General features: G+C 58.9%; 1 pseudogene; it reads right to left on the reverse strand.

Moving 5' to 3' along the window:
• Positions 1–1,959: 1,959 nt before the first annotated feature.
• Positions 1,960–3,911, reverse strand: LOC110580285 (annotated as a pseudogene).
• Between the last annotated feature and the right edge of the window lie 3,507 nt (positions 3,912–7,418).

Below are 7,418 nucleotides of genomic sequence, written 5' to 3' on the forward strand. Positions count from 1 at the left end.
TGACTGTCTACACTCAGGAGGACCCCAAACGAGGGCCCTAGGGAAACAGGGGGCTACAGATCCTCGGGAGCATGGGTGCGTGAGTGTGTGAGTGTCAGGACATGTGAGTGAGTGAGGGAGCCTGTGTGTGGGTGGGTGAGTGTGTGCCCGAGTGAGTGACTGAATGTGCGTACATCAGGGGATGTGAGTGAGTGAAGGAGTGTGTGTCTGCGGGGGGGTGACTGAGAGTGAGGGTGTGTGTCAGTGTGGGAGTGCCTGAATGAGTGTGTGTGGGGAGGGGTAACTGAGAGTGTGCACCCAAGTGCGCATCCGACAGTGTCTGTGTGTGTGTGTTTGTGGGGGTGTCTTTCCCCAACAATTCAGACCCTCGCCCTGCCCCCTGTGCCTGAATGAGAGTGTCAACTTTCCTACCTTCCAACCTCCCTCTGTTCCCTCTCCCACCGTCCCTCCATACGGCCTGACCCCCACTCCCTAACATTGTTGCTGGTCCTGAGAGGCTGACCATGTCAGCCAGAGCCTGTGTGCATTCCTAGGCCTATGAAGAGCACCACGCTGGGTTCCACTGAGTAATGGACCTTGGGTTCTCCCCCCGCCGCCCCCGTGGCATGTGCAGTGGATGTGTCTGAGGACACCAACCAGGGAGTATCCCTGGAGGACTGTCATCACCATCCACCCAACCTGGATCCTGGACACGTTCGGCCCTGGCTCGTCGCTCCCTTTCTTTGCACTCTCTCATTTCCCCAGGGAAGAGATGAGCCCCAGTTAGCTGGCCTTTGTCTCATTTCCTCTCCCTGCCCAGCCCCGCTGCACCCCCAGGGGAAGGACCTGTGCCCCCTGGGATGCAGGCCCGAGCGTGTGTGACCTAGCCCTCTGGGCAAGGATAAAGGCCCAGCCGTTCCACGGGCTGGTGATGCCCAGGCAGAGAAGTCAAACACCGACCCGAGGGCGATGTGCTCAGGCACTCCCCCGACCCCCTTCCACAAAGGGAATCGTGCACACCCGAGTGCCCAAGTGCACACATCAAACACACACAAACAGACTTGATCTTGTTTATCTACCTTTCAGTATTTTTCCAGGGCTCCTGGGGCCTCAGTCTGGCCTATGCTTTGCCCAAGCACCAGTCTTTAGTTATTTCCTGCGCAGAGGAACCGGGCCAACCATTCGGCGCCATCTGAAGCTTTTGGACTGGCTTCAGTCAAGTGCGATGCTCCCTCATATTCATCTCAAGATCTTGACGCTCCCTGGGGGGACAGACACACAGACACGCAGACAGCCACACACGCACACAGGGACACAGGAGGACACCGTGTCTCTGGGCCATAGGTAAGGTTGCTTGAGTGTTTGAAGGCCCTCCCAGGGAATGGCGGTTATTTTCCCCTGCTGCTCCCTGCCGCTGACCTTGATCGCCTTACCTTTCCTCCACCCACGTATTAAATTAATCTCTGCAACCTGGCGAGTGCTCTCCACGTGCTTGGGGCCGGGGGCAAAGGAGCCGCCAATGGAAATGAAGGGGACAACTGTGGTCGCCAGACCAACACAGAAAGGTGAGGGGGCAGTGGGATACCCAGATGTCTGTGCCAAGGATACCCAGGATACCCAGACGTCTGTGCCAAGTGTGGTGGGAGGTGGCTTCATTGGGAAACAAGTGGAAGGCGGTGCTAGGAGACCTGAGGGTGGGGCTCATGGCCACGGAATGACAATTCCGACAAGTGCAGCGGCTGAGCCGGCTTTGCTTCTCCAGCTCTGCTCATGGACGCTGCCTGGCCCCGCCTGCCTCAAGCTTCCCCAGGCAGAACCCGTTTGGCACTGAACTTGTCCAGTCTCTCACGGTGATGCCCTTTTGATCTGGGGTCACAGCCTCTGAGAGTTCCCCTGAGACTCAATGTCTCCACTGGTGAAGCCCAGGTCCCACAGAGCCCCATGGCGCACATTTCAGTGCCCACACCTTTGGCCCCTCACCTGTCCTCCTCTCGGTTCCCTCTCCTGGGGCCTTCTTCCTCACATAATACTGCAGGAGGTTGGGCCACAGGTCGTCCAGGATGATCTGGCAGGGGAAACAGGGCAGGGCTCAGAGGCTCATCCCAAGCAGCTGGGGAACCCAGCGGGGTCCTTCACGCTGTTTGCCACAGGGACCCACCTCAGCTATCCTGCTAGACCCGGCAAAGTTGTGGTCAGAGAACCAGTTGAAGAAGTTAGGACGGGTGTTGTGTTGCCTGCAACTGTAGGCCTCCCATTCATAATTCTGGTGCCACTGGATGGGAGTGGAATGAGACGGCCTGTACCCTGCAGGAGACGAGTATGTGAGAAGGCGCTGGGTAACGAATCGGGTTCGACCCTCCCTCCTGCACCTGCGGTCGCCCATCCAGGCGGCTGCCTCTTACCAGCAGCGCTGAGGACATACTCCTTCACAATGACTTCATTCCGGAAGTAGGGGTTCTTGCGAAAGAAGAGCAGGATCTTGCAGCAATCACGGGGAATCCTGAGTTCCTCCACTTGCCGGGCGGGAGAGTGGGGGAGACAGGGGTGAAATCTCTGTCCAGCAGACCCTCCGCGTCCTGACTTCAGGGATGGATCACTTCCACTACGCTCTCTTCTCCCGTCCCCCACCCCGGCCTCAGTGTGCCAGGCCAGACCTTCAAATCCATCATGTAGCAAGGAGGCCTTTATCCTGCTCACTGATCAGGGCTGACATCTGGGGGTGGTTCACAAACTGCTTTAAGTCAAGGACCCTCCTTGGACTGGAGATGAAATAGGTACAACAACAGAGCAAGTCTGGACAGCAGCCAGGCACTGCCTCCCCTCTGATCCCCCGGGTCGCCCTCCCTCCACACAGGCTGCGTCAAGGACCCACTGGGCCCCCGCACGGGATGCTGCAGATCTCGGCACTAACACAGGAAGTTGTGCATCCCCAGAGATATCCCTCCCGCCCCACACCCCCTTCCCCAGCTCATCTTCCTGTGTTGATGGCCAGACACAACTAGCTCATTTCCGGACAGCACGCCTTCCTGCCTCAGGCTGACCCAGTGGGCACTCACACCCGCTCTCCTTCTGCATTATACCGAGGGGAACCTGTGCTTTGTCTGGAGCCGTTTTGTGGGAAGACGCCCTGCTGCAGCTCCTAATTCGTAATTCTGAGCCAGACCTCTGCTCCTACTCCCCCACTGGACTTCCAGTGCCTCATGCGACATCAAGAGCACCCTGAGGCCCCCAGCCTTCCCGCCAAGAACGAGGATTTTGAGGCTGTCGGGATCATCACGGCATGAGCATGGCCACCACAACCCGGCGGGGTGGGGGTCTGGGTGTGGGTGTGGGTGTTGGTGGGTGGGGTTTCACCAACAGATGTATTTTGATACTCAACAGCCCCCTCCCCTCGGTTCCTCTTGCTCTAACCCGGCCACATCGGGGTCCCTCCATGACAGCATCAAGGATACACCCTTGGCCCAGAAGCCAGGGATGCCCCGGATAAGGGCGCTTCAGTGTTCCAGATGACACTGCCACCTCTGACGAAACCTGAGCTTGAGCCGAGAGTAGGACCTGCTGGCTTGTTTATTCACATGCTCCAGCTCTGACTGCAGGACCTCTAGAGCCTAGAGTAAGGACAGGGACGGAGCCCACCGCGCCTCTGGCTGTTCTTCCCCTTTCTGTTTCTCCTGCAGCTCCTGTGCTTCTTCTTCTTCCTTCGGGCCCTCCTCCCTCCGGTCCTCGTGCTCAGCCTCCTCCTCAGCCTCTTCAGCCTCCTCCCCCTCCTCAGGTTCCCTGCACTCCTCAGCCTCCTCTTCCTCAGCCACGTCCTCTTCAGCAGCATCCTCCTTAGCCTCCTCCACCTCATCCTCTTCCTCAACAGCCTGCTTCTCAGCCTCTTCCTCCCCCTCGTCTTCCTCAGCCTCTTCAGCCACCTCTACCTCCTCCATCTCCTCCTCTTCCTCAGTCTTCTCTTCCTCCTTTGGCTCCTCCTCAACCTCTTCAGCATCCTCCTTCTCAGCATCCTCAGCCTCCCCCTCCTCCTCCCTGTCCACATCCTCCTCCTCCACATGCCCCTGCTCTGCCTCTAGGGCCTCCTCCACCTCTTCCTCCACAGCCTTATCAGCCTCTTATTCCTCCTCAGCCTCCTCTTCCTCACCATCCTCCTCCCCCTCCTCCTCCGACTCCTCAACCTCCCTAGCCTCTTCTTCCTCCTCCGTGTCCTCCTCGTCCTTCCCCTCCAACACGGCAAGTTGCAGCACCAACCCTAGGTCACCCACCACTAGCACCAGCTCCACCACCAGGATGGCATTCTCTCTCTCCCATCACTCCTCACCCTCCCGCACAGCGTCGTCTGCCATCCCCACACCTAGGGCCTGCAGAAACCCTGGCGCGCCCCGGGGCCTCTATCCCCGGGCACGGCCCCCTCCTGACGGGCCCCTTCCATGACTGAGCCGGGTCCAGGATTCTGGGGACATCCCCGCCTCCCCCGACCCCGCCTCGCCTCCCCCGGACCCTGCCTCGCTGGAACAGCTGTGGAGGGAAGGGCTGGATGTGTGAGCACACAGCCCACACAAGAGGCTCGCTCGACAGGTGGAGCTCTGGCGCCCAGGGGCGGTGACAGATAACATTCTCCTCCCGGAGGCCGCTGGACTCTGGGACGCATGCGCACAAGGGCTTGGGGCCAGGTGGCCAAGGGGCAGAGGTGGCCGGGGTACGCAAGCGGCCTTGGCGGGAGGAGCCCAACCAGTGGCATGGTGGTGGGCGTGGCTGCCGCGGGCCCTGCCCCTCACCCCTGCAGGCAGCCAGCTAGCCAGTCAGGAAGCCAGGGAGCCCGCGGGTGAACCCCCTCCGGGGTGGCCTCGGGCTCCCAGCCGCACCGACCCCCCTCCCACTCCCACATTGACCCCCTCCCCCGCGCGAGCCCCTCCCGCGGCCTCCTCGGGCGCGCTCTCTGCCTGGTATTTGTACCGACAATGCGAAGCTGTCCCTTGCCCTTCCCGAAGAGACTCCTGTAAGACTCAGGACACTGTGTGCACCACCAGGAAGCCTGGTCTAGTGTGCGTGGAAATGGTCTGCCCAGGCCCTGGAGTATTAATAGTGCGATTCCAGGAGGCAGAGGCCCCGAAGCCGTCTGTCTGCTCGGGGGAAAAGTGCGGCTACAGTTTGGCCCAGTGCCTGCCCTTTGCTGCTCAGAAGAGTGATGAAGAGTGCTCTGTCCGTCGGTCTGCCTGTCCTTTCCTCACGCTCTCCTCTCCGTCCTCCTCTCTGACTTTGTCTTCTGGCACTCTTTCTCTGACCCCTGTGGCCACACGGCCTCGGGAAGATAAAGGCTTTAGGAAGGAAGATGCAGATGCGTCTCTGAGCAGCTCTTTTCCCAGGAAACAAGAGCCCTCTCCCCCTCTGTGACCGGCAGCCAGGCCTCTGACCCTCGAAAAGGTGCCAAGCTGGGTGCCCACACAAACACACGCTCACACACTCACACAGACACGCAGTGTGTTTGGCATGGAGGACACAGGGACGTATGCCTTTCCTGGAGCCAAGAGCATACAGCAAAGGCGACCCAGATGCCCCTCCCGCAAGAGGAAGTCTGGACGAACCCTGTGCGGAGGGCGGCAGGTGGATACGGTCCGCCGGCTCGGTGACCTCAGTGCCTACTCTTTGGATGGCCAGGCGGCAAGGAGCTGAGGACGGCACCCGGGTGACAGGCAGCACTAACGCCTTCACCTCCAGAGATGGAGCGTCTTGCGTTGCATTCTGCTAACACCAGGAATGCCCCGGGAAGGGGTTCCCAGTTTGTCTGGCCTGCAGAGGAGAATGTATTCTCCCTAGCCTTCCCCATGCCGGGCCAGCCATGAGCAGAACATCAAGCCGGACCATCCCGTCCCTAGAGCTGGCCCACAAATGTGGTGAGAGAATGCTCAAGTGTGGTTTCAAGCCAGCAAAGCAGACTTGGGGCCGTTGGTCTGGCGCCAATGCAAGCCAGTCTCCCCAGGCATCATCGAAAAGCAGGGGCTTCTTACACGCCACCCGCCCCCGTCTCAGTTGGGGGAAGCATGCACATATATACATGCATAGTCCCCGACCAGGCCTCCATGGGTTTCCACCAGAGTGGATTTCATATGCGCCCCCACGGTCTTTGGACCATGGTTTCCATCTGTTCACCCTTCATGTGGATGATGTCCACATCCACTCCCACTCCCAGGTGACATTCGTGCAGTGACAGACGTCTGGCATTGCCCTTGCTGGGGAGGGAAGGTGAGAGGGGCCACATGACAAGAGGTGTGCGGCCTGGGAAGGAGACTGAAACCCCTAGATATTTCCCACACCTGGGGCCATCCGTGCAAGCAGCACAGACGGATGGTACGCCTCACACCCGCCTGCCAACTCCCACCCCTCCCTACTTGCCTTGGCCCCTGTGCGTTTATGCATTGAGAGGGGAGACAGACCCCTAAATAACCACGGAATGCACACGAGGCCTGTGTGTCCAGAGGGACATGGCTGCACTCGACCTCTTGCCCCTTTCTCCATAATCGGCAGAGATGGAAATCCTGCAGTCCCTCTCTTCGCTGACCGGGTCCTGCACACACACTCATACACACGTGTGCACATGCAAACGCTTGGACCCACGACACACGCACATATGGTCTCAACACATAGGCATGCGCCAGTGGCCACACACGCTCACACTCACACGTGCCTGTAAACACACAGAGACATGCAATACACACACAAGCTCATGCAAACACACGCACATGACACACACCCACACACCTGGTCTCGACACGGGAATGAAGATGGCTGCGCACACACACACACAGACACAGACCCATGCAGATAGGCACCACTCTCTCTCACTCACACACGCACACACACACACACACACACAATCTGCGACCCACAGGCATGCATGTAGCTGCACACACCCACATACATGCACACCTGTGCATGGCACACACACTCAGATCACATAACACACAAACACACGTGTCCTGCACACAGGCATGCACACTTGCCCTTGCAAACACACACACCTGCGCTTGCAAACACACGCACAACACTCACACAAGGTCACCGGCACAGCCATACATGCTTGGCCCTGCACTAACACACACACACCCCTCCGACCAAGAACTCACACACACACATACGTAACAAACACACACCGTCTTAGGCACACATGCATTCACGACTGGCCCTCACCTAGACACACGCGCACACACCTGCCCTCAGGATACACACACGTAACAGAAACACAGGTCTGCATCGCACAGGAATGCACACTGAACCGCTCACACACACACACATGCACGTGCTCATGCAAACACGCATGCACTCACCCCACACATAAGTCTCTGGCTCACAGACATGTGCTGTGAGCTCGCCAACACACACACACACTTGTGCACCTGTAAACCCTCACCCACAACATACACAAACATTCTCCAGGACAGAGT

This window comes from Neomonachus schauinslandi, unplaced genomic scaffold (genome assembly GCF_002201575.2).
Source record: "Neomonachus schauinslandi unplaced genomic scaffold, ASM220157v2 HiC_scaffold_739, whole genome shotgun sequence".
Taxonomy (NCBI): domain Eukaryota; kingdom Metazoa; phylum Chordata; class Mammalia; order Carnivora; family Phocidae; genus Neomonachus; species Neomonachus schauinslandi.